General features: G+C 36.2%; 1 protein-coding gene across 1 annotated transcript in view; it reads right to left on the bottom strand.

Moving 5' to 3' along the window:
- LOC143020858 (microfibril-associated glycoprotein 4-like) overlaps nucleotides 1-12,410 on the bottom strand; it is a 49,245-nt gene that overhangs the window by 25,750 nt on the left and 11,085 nt on the right. The window lies entirely within an intron of this gene.

Here is a 12,410-nt window from a genome sequence, read left to right as displayed (position 1 = left end):
GTCATATCCAGCAGAATGCTGCTCCAAAGTTCCTCACCTCCTTTTACGATAATTTCTTCCCAGATTATATCCTTTGCGTTAAAATCACCCATAATTACTATGTTACCACCCTCTTTCAATAACTTATTTAGCACGTTCATTGTGTCTTCCAGTAATTTAGAATGATCACTATCAGACCAAGCCTGTGTTTTGGTGTGTGTGTGTGATTAACTTTGGTCTTTGGATCACGTGTTGGACTCGTGATCGACAGCTATTTCCCTCCCGGAAGAGAGCTCAGAGCTCGTATGACCGATCTGTGGGTAATGCTGTGACCTTACACGCACACACACCCCAATTCCCCGTCCACGAGAGTTGGAGTAACGACTCGAAGCGCAGTGATGCTGAAATTATTTCAGCTCTGGGCAGAATTCGAACCCGGGCCGCCGTAATGACAGTCGGGGACTCTACCAACCGCGCCACCGAGTCGTGTGTGTCTATTTACTTAGTTGTTTTCACATATTTGTATTTTACGGGAAGGGGAGCTATGCTCGTGGTGTCCCGTCTTCATATCTCGTTTTATCTAGACAGTTTTTAAATTCATGTATCGTTTTTGCACACACCATATTCTAATCTAACTTGTTCCAAACGTCTATTACCCTGTGGGGAAAGCTGTTCTTTTTTAAGTCTCTTCTATAACTGTCTTTCTTGATTTTCTTTCCGTGTCCTCTTGTATCTGTACGATACTATTGTATCTCTCGTACTATCCCATTTTATTAGATCCTCTCTGTCAATAGTTTCTATGCCTTTCATGATTCTATAAATAGTTATCAAGTCTCCTCTCTCTCTTCTTTGCTCTAATGTCTGTAGCTCAAGTTTTGCTAGTCTCTCTTCATATGATAGTTCTGAGAGTGTTGGTGCCAATTTCGTAATTGCTCTTTGTATTCTTTCAAGTTTTGTTATACATTTTTTTGTACTTGGTGACCACGTCGTCGCTACATACTCCAATCTTGGTCTTATCAAAGAGACCAGTATATTCTTCACCATTTCTTCATCCATGTATGTAAATGCCACTTTGATTACTTTCATTAAATTATAAGTTTCTCCAAAAATCTTTTTTATATGTTTCTCAGGGGACATATTATTCATAATAATGACTCCCAGAGCCTTCTCGTTTTCTACTTTTTTAATGTATTCCCCTCCCAATTTATACGATCCCACTATTTTTTGTTTTTTTCCTAATTCCATTATACTACACTTCTTGATATTGAACTCCATCTCCCACCTCCTCTCCATTCCCATACTTTATTGAGATCACTCTGCAGCGATTCACAATCTTCTTTGGTGTTTACTTTTTTTCAACATTTTTGCATCGTCCGCAAAGCTCATATAACTTTCAATTCTTTTATCCATAACATTATCGGGGCCAGAACTGTTCCTTGTGGAAATCCACTAATCACTTCATCCCAATTAGAGTGTTTGTCTCTTATCACCACTCATTTTTCTTTCATGCAAGAAGTCTTCCACCCACTTCTGCAATTTGTTCTGTATTCCTTCTGCAGTTTCTAATTTCTTTAGCAATTTCTTATTTGGCACCTTATCAAAAGTTTTTTTCAGGTCTAGAAATGCACAATCAGCCCATCCATCTCTTTCTTGTATTACATCTATTAGCCTTGAATAGAAACATATTAAGTTTGTGACGCATGATCGTCCTTGCCTAAATCCAAATTGCCTTGGATTTAGTATATATATTTTTTTTTTCAAATGCCTTACCCATCTAATTTTGATAATTCTTTCACAAATGTTAGCTATCGTACTTGTAAGAGAAATCGGTCTATAGTTAGTGGGGTCTTCCTTGTTTCCCTCTATATAGGTACTATATTTGCTCTTTTCCAATCTTCTGGAACCTTTCCTTCTTTCAATGAACTGCTTATTAGACTATGTATTTTGCCTGTTAGTTCATTCCTGCATTATCTGAAAATCCAGTTTGCCATTTCATCTGGTCCATGCGATTTCCTGACATCGAGATTACTCAAGTGATTCATTATTTCATTCTTTGTTACTTCTATTTCTTTCATAGGGGGGACTTTCTCCTCCCATTCGATATCTCCAGGTTGTATGTTCTCCCTCGTAAACACCGATTTAAAATGTTTGTTCATAATTCCTGCCATTTCTATTTCCTCTGTGTATTCAACTCCTCCTTGTCGTATTTTGTCTAATTCTTGTTTGTTTTTCAGTTTGTTGTTTACAAATCTGTAAAATAGTTTTGGTTGATTTTCACATTTTTCTATGACATCTTTTTCGTATTTTCTCTTTTCCTCTCTGCACACTTGTACATATTTATTTCTGTAACTAGTATATATTTTCCATTTTTCAGGTCTTTTGTCTTTTTTCCATTTTATCCAAGCGTTATCTCTTTTGTCTTTTAACTCCCTACATCTTTTGTTTTACCAACACTTTACATATCCTTTTTCTTGCTTTTGTCTTGGGACATACTTTTCCACTCCTTCTTTATAATTTTTTGTCAAAATATTCCATTTCTCTTCCACTGTTGTTTCCTCCTTGTGTATCCTTTCCCAGTCTGCATTTTGAAAGAATTCTCTTATTTTATCAAAATTTGTTTTTCCATACATCAATCTTCTCTTTCTATATTGTTCGTTTTTTTCCATGTATTTTTCCTCATTGCGTCATTTTATGTTCTATAATCATATCAAGTAGTACATTTCTCCATAGGTTGTCTCCACCCTTCACTGTCATCTCTTCCCAGCAGATTTCTTTACAATTAAAGTCACCCATTATAACTATTCTCCCTCCATCTCCCATTATCTTATTTAGTGTTATCCTTGTGTCTTCTAACATATTTTTATGTTCTCTCTCTTCCCACGAAGCCGTAATAGGAGGCACATAGTTTACTACAAACTTCCTGCTCTTCCCATCCCTGTCCTCCACTTCCATCATAATCATCTGTACTCTATTCTTTCCATATGTGATATTCCTCACATTTATATCCTTCTTAGTCAGGAACATAACTCCACCCCCTTGTTTTACCTCTCTGTTTCTAGTCCAATAATTATGTGCACCATGTCCTATACTGTTGGGTGGTAATGTAGCTTTCAATTTTGTCTCTACAATTCCCATTATGTCTGGTTCTTTTTCCTTCAGGTTATCATTCAGTTCGTTCAAGCCTATTATTAAGCCATCTATGTTTGCGTAAGTTACTTTTAATTTTCTGCTACTTCCATCGTGTTTTCTGTTTCCTTTCTGTTTTTCTCGGCTATGAACCATTTCCTCACTTTCAAATCCACTACTCTTCAATAGAATTTCTCTTTTTCAGACTCTGTTCTTTTCTCGTTTTTTCCCTTAGCTTCTTGTCTTTTTGTTTTCTCATCCTCTCTTTCCTCTTTATTCATTTCTCTTTTTATCCATACATGTTTATCTTGATCACTGTCTGCTAGTTTCCCTGCTTTTGCTAGGATATTCTCTGCTGTCGTTTGTGACCTGAATTTGATTTTAATTGGTCTGGTCTTATCTGTATTGTATTTCCCTATTCTATATATATCTTCATTTTCTTTCCCTGTTTCTTGTCCATCCTCATGAACTACTTCTAATACCTTGTTTACCTTTTCCTTCTCCTCTTTTACTCCTGTGGTCCTATTTGTATTATGCCTCTCTTCCATTCGTTTTTATCAGCTAAGTCTCTTACTATATTCTCCTCTTTCATGACTTTAATAAATGTGTCCTTAGTTTGTTATTTAATTTGTTGTGTCACTATATCTCTAAATACAATTTTGTTGTTCTCTTGTACTTTTCTCCAACCCTGTGCTTCTTTTGCTATGGACTCTTTATTCTCTTTATCATTCTTCTTTAATTCCTCATTCTCGTTTTTTACTTCTTTTAACTGTCTTTTTAATACTTTTATTTTTTTAGTTAGGTTTTGGTTCTCCTTCTTTAGATCTTCCAGTTTATCAACTCTTTGGGTTACTAGTGTTAGTTGGTTAAACCTAACCTCCCATGCTTCGTTCATTTTTTTTTTTTTCTCCTTTAGATTTACTAGTCAGGGGAGGTTGTCACCTCTTCCCTCATTAAATCCATAAAAGCAGTTATCTTCTCTTTCCATTGAGCTGCTATTATCTGTATTTCTGCTTTTAACACCTCTGCTTCCTTGTTCTCCCTCGTCTGTGTGTTCTGCACTCCTTTTGTTTACACCCTTTCTGGGACCCGTTCGTCCCCTTCCTCATTTCCTTCCATTTTCCTCAGTAATCCCTCTCTCCCTTTTCTTCATCTTTCCACTACACCACGAGCTTTCCCCTTCCCTACTAATCCAACAAAGATACTCCCTCGCTGTTGAGATCGATGAAACTTGAATTTTTCCTGGAGTTCCAAATTTCGCTGTCACTTTGACCGACGTGTGTGTGTGTGTGTGTGTGTGTATTTACCTAGTTGTATTTACCTAGTTGTATTTTACGGGAAGGGGAGCTATGCTCGTGAGGTCCCGTCTTCATATCTCATTTTATCTAAACTATTTTTAAATTCATGTATTGTTTTTGCACACACCACTTTCTCATCTAACTTGTTCCAACTGTCTATTGCTCTGTGAGGAAAGCTGTTCTTTTTCAAATCTCTTCTATAGTTGTCTTTTTTTATTTTCTTTCCGTGTCCTCTTGTATTTCTGTCATCCCATTTTATCAGATTCTCTCTATCAGTAATTTCTATGCCTTTCATGATTCTGTAAATAGTTATCAAATCTCCTCTCTCTCTTCTTTTCTCTAGTGTCTGTAGTTTAAGTTTTTGTAGTCTCTCTTCATATGATAGTTTTGAGAGTGTTGGTGCCAGTTTAGTAATTGCTCTTTGTATTCTTTCAAGTTTTTTTATACATTTTTTTGTACTTGGTGACCATATCGTTGCTGCATATTCCAATCTTGGTCTTATCAGGGTGACTAGGATTTTCCTCACCATTTCTTCATCCAGGTATGTAAATGCCACTTTGATTGTTCTTATTAAATTATAAGTTTCTCCAAAAATCTTATTTATATGTTTCTCAGGTGACATATTATTCATAACAATGACTCCCAGGTCCCTCTCATTTTCTACTCTTTTTATTCCTTCTTCTCCCAAATTATATGATCCTGTTATTCTGTTTTTGCTTTTTCCAAATTCCATTATACTACACTTTTTTGTATTGAACTCCATCTCCCACTTCCTACTCCATTCTTGTACTTTATTTAGATCTCTCTGTAGTGATTCACAATCTTCTTCAGTTTTCACTCTTTTCAGTAATTTTGCATCATCTGCAAAGAAGCTCATATAGCTTTCAATTCCTTCATCCATATCATTAATATATATAGCAAACATTATTGGGGCCAGAACTGTTCCCTGCGGGACACCGCTTATTACTTCATTCCATTTTGAGTGCTGATCTCTTATCACTACTCGCATTTTTCTTTCTTGCAAAAAGTCTTCCATCCAATTTAGCAATTTACCTTGTATTCCTCCTTCATATTCTAATTTCTTAAGCAACTTCTTATGTGGTACTTTGTCAAAAGCTTTTTTTAGGTCTAGAAATGCACAATCAGCCCATCCATCTCTTTCTTGTATTATATCTATTAGCCTTGAATAGAAACATATTAAATTGGTGACGCATGATCGTCCTTGTCTGAATCCAAATTGCCTTGGATTTAGTACGTTGTTTTTTTCCAAGTATTTTACCCATCTACTTTTGATAATTCTTTCACATATTTTTGCTATTGTACTTGTTAGAGAGACTGGTCTATAGTTGGTAGGTTCTTCTTTATTTCCTCCTTTATATATAGGTACTATATTTGCTTTTTTCCAATCTTCTGGAACTTTTCCTTCTTTTAAGGAACTGCTTATTATGCTATGTATTTTGTCTGCCAGTTCATTCCTACATTCTTTCAGAATCCAGTTTGCTATTTCATCTGGCCCATGCGATTTTCTGACATCAAAATTACCCAAGTGTGTCAATATTTCATTCTTCGTTACTTCTATTTCTTCCATAGGGGGGACTTTTTCCTTCCACTCAATCTCTTCAGGTTGTATATTTTCCCTTGTAAACACTGATTTAAAATGTTTGTTCATAATTTCTGCCATTTCCATTTCCTCAGTGTATTCAACTCCCCCTTGTCTTAATTTCTCCAAGTCTTGTTTGTTTTTCAGTTTATTGTTTACATATCTGTAGAATAGTTTTGGTTGATCTTTACACTTTTCTATAACATCTTTTTCATATTTTCTTTTTTCCTCTCTGCACTTTTGTACATATTCATTTCTATAACCAGTATATATTTTCCATTTTTCAGGTCTTCTGTCTTTTTTCCATCCGGTCCAGGCTTTGTCTCTTTTGTCTTTTAACTCCCTACAACTTTTGTTGTACCAGCATTTTACATATTCTTTTTCTTGTTTTTGTCTTGGGACATACTTTTCCACTCCTTCTTTGTAAATTTTTGTCAAAATATTCCATTTCTCTTCCACTGATGTTTCTTCTTTGTATATTTCTTCCCAGTTTTCTTGTTGGAAGAATTCTCTTATTTTATCAAAGTTTGTTTTTTCATACATCATTCTTCCTTTTCTATATTGTTCATTTCTTTTCATATATTTTTCTTCATTAAGTTCCAGTTCAATCAATATGTGGTCACTTTTACCTATTGGTGTTTTATATTCAATCTTGTCCACTATTCTAGGTTCAGATGTAATTATTAAGTCTAGCCTCGATGGTTCTTCTTCATTTCTATACCTAGTGTTCTCTTGTATCCATTGTGTCATTGAATGGTCAGTAATCACCTCAAGTAGAGCATTTCCCCATGAGTCATCACCACTCTTTACTGTCATTTCTTCCCAGCAGATTTCTTTGCAATTAAAGTCGCCCATCATAACTATTCTTCCTCCGTCTTCCATTATTTTAGTTAATGCTATCTTTGTGTCCTCTAACATACTTTTATGTTCATTCTCCTCCCATGAGGCTGTTTTCGGAGGCACATAGTTGATCACAAATTTTCTGCTCTTCTTATCTCGGTCTTCCACTTCTATCATAATCATCTCTACTGTATTCTTTCCATATATGACACCTTTCACGTTTATATCCTTCTTTGTCAGGAACATAACTCCACCCCCTTGTTTTTTCTCTCTGTTTCTAATCCAATAATTGTATGTATCATGTCCTACACTGTTGGGTGGTAGTGGGCCTTTTAATTTTGTTTCTACAATTCCCATTATGTCCGGTTCTTTTTCTTTCAAATAATCATTCAGTTCATTCAATCCTGTTATCAATCCATCTATATTTGTGTAAGACACTCTTAGTTTTCTGCCACTTCCATTGTGTTCTCTGTTTCCCTTATGTTTTTCTTTAGTATGTCGAACTGCTTTATTTTCATGTTCACTACTCTCCAATAGAATCTCTCTTTCTCTGACTCCGTTCTTTCCTCGTTTTTTGCCTTAGCTTCAATTCTTTTCTGCTTTTCTGCCTCTCTTTCCTCCTTATTCATTTCTCTTTTTATCCATACCTTTTTATATTGATCATTTGTTGCTAGTTTCCCTGTCTTGGATAGAATTTTCTCTGCCGTTGTTTGTGACCTGAATTTAATCTTAATTGGTCTGGTCTTATCTGTACTATATTTTCCGAGTCTGAATTTTTCCTCAATTTCCTTTATAATTTCTGGTTCATCTTCCTGGACTAATTTTAATAAACTGCTTACCCTTTCATTTTCCTCCTTGATTCTTGCGGTTCTATCTGGGTTATGTTTCTCTTCCATTCCTAATATAATTATACATTTCTTTTTGTCAGCTAATTCTCTTACTATATTCTCCTTCTGTCTCATCACTTTAATAACTGAGTCTTCATTATGTTCTTTCAATTGCTGTTTGACTATGTCAGTGAATGAAACCTTATTCCCTTCTTGAGTTATTCTCCAATTTTTAGCTTCTGTAGCTATTTTCTCACTGTTTTCATTACTATTCTTCTTCAATTTCTCATTCTCCTCCTTTACATTTCCTAACTGTCTTTTTAGGTCCTCTACTTCTTCAGTTAAGTTTCTGTTAGCCTTCTCTAGTTGTTCCAATCTTTCAATTCTTTGTAGAATGGAGCCTACATTACCTAACTTACGTTCCAAGTCCTCGATCACCTTATCAACTCTCTCCTCTAGTCTTATCAGTCTGGGGGGGGTTGTGTCCCCCCCACCCTCTTTAAATCCCTGGAACATATTCTCGTCACTTTCTTCTGTATTGCTCCTCTCTATACTTCTAATCTTTACATTTTTATTTGCCATTTCGTCATCACTGAGCTGGTCGTCTTTTCATGTTGACCTTACGCCCGTCTGCCTGGGCCAAGTCCACCACATCCTCATTTCCTTCCATTTCCCCAGCAATCCCTCCCCCTCTCCTCTTTCCTTACTTTCCCACTACCTCACGAGCAATTTCCCCCCCCCCTGCAAATACAAAAAGGCACTTCTCTTTGCGTTGGTATCCTCAATCTGCACTTTTCTTCAGAGCGTTCGTCAAGCCGTCCGTTCGCTGAAAGTGTGTGTGTGTGTGTGTGTGTGTGTGTGTGTGTGTGTGTGTGTGTGTGTGTGTGTATTTACCTAGTTGTATTTTACGGAACGAGAGCTATGCTCGTAGTGACCAGTTCTCGTATCTCTCCGCATCCAGTTTATTCATAAAGTCTTGTATAGTTTTGGCACCCACTGTTTCTCCGTTTAGTTTGTTCCAGATATCAATCACTCTATGTGGGAAGCTATTCTTTTTCAAGTCTCTTCCATAACTGTCCTTTTTTAGCTTCTTTTCGTGTCCTCTTGTTTCTCTTCTTTCCCATTTTAAGAAGTCGTCTCTATCAAGAATTTCCATCCCTTTCATTATTCTGTAAATGGTCAAAAAATCACCTCTTCCTCTTCTCTGTTCCAGTGTTCATAGATGTAAATTCTCCAATCTTTGTTCGTATGTCAAATTTGATAGTGTAGGTGCCATTTTTGTCGCTGCTCTTTGGATTCTTTCTAATTTTTTATGTTCTTTTTTGTGCTAGGTGCCCATAGTGTTGCAGCATACTCTAGTTTAGGTCTTATTAGTGTAACCACTATGTTCTTTACCATATCTTCAGCCATGTAGTCGAAGGCCACTTTCATTGATCTTAATAAGTTAAAAGTCTCTCCAAATAATTTAATGACATGTTTATCAGGTGTCAAGTCACTTGAGATAATCACTCCCAGGTCCCTTTTTGAATCGACTTTTTTGACTTAATTTTTTCCAATTTTATACTGACCCGATATTCTATTTTTGCTTTTCCCAAATTTCATTATACTACTGTTTTTTTCAAATTCTATGTGTGCGTGTGTGTGTGTGTGTGTGTGTGTGTGTGTGAGTATGTGTGTGTGTGTGTGCATGTGTGTGTGTGATTCACCATGGTCTTGGATCACGTGTTGGACTCGTGATCGACAGCTATTTCCCTACCGGAACAGAGCTCATATATGACCGATCTCTGGGTAATGCCGTGACCTTACACGCACACACACACACACCCAACTCCTCTCCCACGAGAGTTGATCTAATTGTATATTGTCCTGATATATATATATATATATATATATATATATATATATATATATATATATATATATATATATATACTTTTTCCGAACTCCATTATACTACATTTCTTTATGTTGAAATCTACTTCCCACTTTTGGCTCCATTTCCAAACCTTAAGTCTTTCTGTAGTGATTCACAATCCGTTTCAGTATTCGTTTTCCTCAGCAATTTAACATCATCTGCAAAGAAGCTCATGTAACATTCCACATCTTCATCCATGTCATTCACATAAATAGCGAACATTATTGGAGCCAATACCGATCCTTGTAGAACTCCACCAATCCCCTCCTCCCTAGCTGAACAGTTTTCTCTGAGCAATTCTCTCATTTTTCTGCCGTGTAAGAAATTCTCCATCCATTCTAGTAATTTACCTTGTATCCCTCCTACGTTTTCCAATTTTCTAAATAATTTTTGGTGTGCTACTTTGTCAAAGGCTTTTTGTAAGTCTAGGAAAGCATAATCAGCCCATCCATCCCTTTCTTGTATTATATCTATTAGTCTTGAGTAAAAACATATTAAGTTTGAGGCACATGATATTCTGTGATATTTTTTCACAAATTTTGGCTACAGTGCTTGTAAGGGAGACCAGTCTGTAATTTGTTGGTTCCTTGTTTCCTCCTTTATATATTGGTACAAAATTGGCATTTTTCAAGGTTTTGGTACTTTTCCTTCTTTGAGTGAGCAACTTATTATGTTATATATATTTGCCCATTAATTCTTCTTTACATTCTTTTAGTTAGTATCCAGTTTGCAATTCCGTCTGGGCCGTGTGATTTCCTGACATCAAGTTTCTTTAATTGATCCATTATTTCTTTTTGTGTTATTGTTATTTCCCTTATGGTGGGGGGGGGGTCGCACTTCACTCCTTTCATCCCAATGCTGTACTTTTTCTCTCGTGAAAACCTACGTGAAGTGGTTGTTCATGAACTCAGTCATTTCTAAATTTTCTGTATATTCTATATTTCCGTGGCGTAGATTCATAATTTCCTATTTATTTTTAAGTTTACCATTCACATATCTATAGAATAGTTTGAGTTGATCTTTACATTTTTCTATCGTGCCCTTTCTTAGTTTCTTTTTTCCTCCCAGCGCACTTTTACATATTCATTTCTATGGTTAGTGTGTGTGTGTGTGTGTGTGTGTGTGTGTGTGTGTGTGTGTGTGTGTGTGTGAGAGAGAGAGAGAGAGTAAATCTGAGAATTTTTTCTCTGGGATGGGAAGAATGAGATGGGGTGAGTTTTTTACCACCCAATGAAGATTCTCACATAACAGATAAACAAGAAATATATGTATATATATATATATATATATATATATATATATATATATATATATATTTATATATATAAATATATGTATATATATATATATATATAGATATAGATATATATATATATATAGATATAGATATAGATAGATAGTAAATGAATAGATTAGTAAATAAGGTTATTGAGTAATATATGTAAATAAGTATTAAATAAATAGATAATACATAAGTTTATAGATAAATGAAAATAAAATAAATGTTGAATAGCACCCCAGTGACAAAAGGAAGTCCATGTCAAGGGCGCCATCGTCCATTTCCTCCCAAAATTTGAGACGCAATCGTCCAGGCCAGCTGGTCTCCTTTAAGAACTACCAAAATAAATTTCCTTTTTTTCTTTTCGCACGCTTGTACAGGTTATGCTAGGTTTCGCACATTTTGAGTTTTGAATTATTCGTACTTGTCTTTGAGTCCGTTTATTTATTTATTTATTTATTCATTTATTTATTTATTCAAGATGTATAAAACAAAAAAGTGATCCTCTGTCGCGTTGGTTTCGGTCTCGCTCTGCGTTTCCTGTTTCATAGCGGAGTCAAATCGTCTGTCAACGGCCTCAATAAAGTATTTAAAGACCTTCAAAAGTGCCCAGAAGTCCGACTGAACAATTTCGTCAATCCCTTTTCTGTAAGGAAAATCTTATGCGAAGGGAAAATTACAATGATTTTTTTTAATTAGCATCCAAAAATTATGAAGATTAGCGCGATTTTTTTTTTAAATCTATGTCATAGAACAAGAACCGCTAGTATTTTCTAGGGTTTTCCGGACATCTGTCGTGCAAGGGTCAACAGGAAGTGCACGGTCAGACCAACCAATGGAGGGGGTGGAGGAGAGGGAGGGAAGGGAACATCCGCCTTCAGATCCTATGGGTTTCTTTTCATGACTATTTTATTTGTTCATCTTTATTATTATGTGTGTATACATGCGCACGTGCACACAGAAACTCACACTCGGTGGCGCGGTTGGTAGAGTCCCCGACTGTCACTACGGTGGTCCGGGTTCGAATCCTGCCCAGGGCTGAAATAATTTCAGTATCGCTGCGCTTCGAGTCGTTATTCCAACTCTCGTGGACGGGGAGTTGGGGTGTGTGTGCGTGTAAGGTCACAGCATTACCCATAGATCGATCATACGAGCTCTGAGCTCTCTTTCGGGAGGGAAATAGCTGTCGTTCACGATTCCAGCACGTCATCCAGAGACCAATGTGAATACACATACGCGCGCGCACACAGAAACGCACACACATACGCGCGTGCGTGCAAACACACACACACACAAATAGAAAGAATCCAGAGAGCAGCCACAAAAATGGCACCTGCACTTGCAAACTTGTCATATGAGGAGAGATTGGCTAAACTGGAGTTATTGACTCTGGAGCAAAGAAGAGAAAGAGGTGACCTACTGACCATCTACAGAATCATGAAGAGCACAGAAATACTCGATAGAGAGGACTTGTTAAACTGGGACAAGAGAAGCACAAGAGGACATGAAAAGAAAGTAAAAAAAAAAACGTAGTTATAGAAGAGAT

The sequence above is a fragment of the Oratosquilla oratoria genome, chromosome 41 (assembly GCF_046742065.1).
Source record: "Oratosquilla oratoria isolate Oo_2021 chromosome 41, ASM4674206v1, whole genome shotgun sequence".
Taxonomy (NCBI): Eukaryota; Metazoa; Arthropoda; class Malacostraca; order Stomatopoda; family Squillidae; genus Oratosquilla; species Oratosquilla oratoria.
Note: the sequence above shows the minus strand (reverse complement) of the source record. Positions and strands in the feature narration are given on the sequence as shown.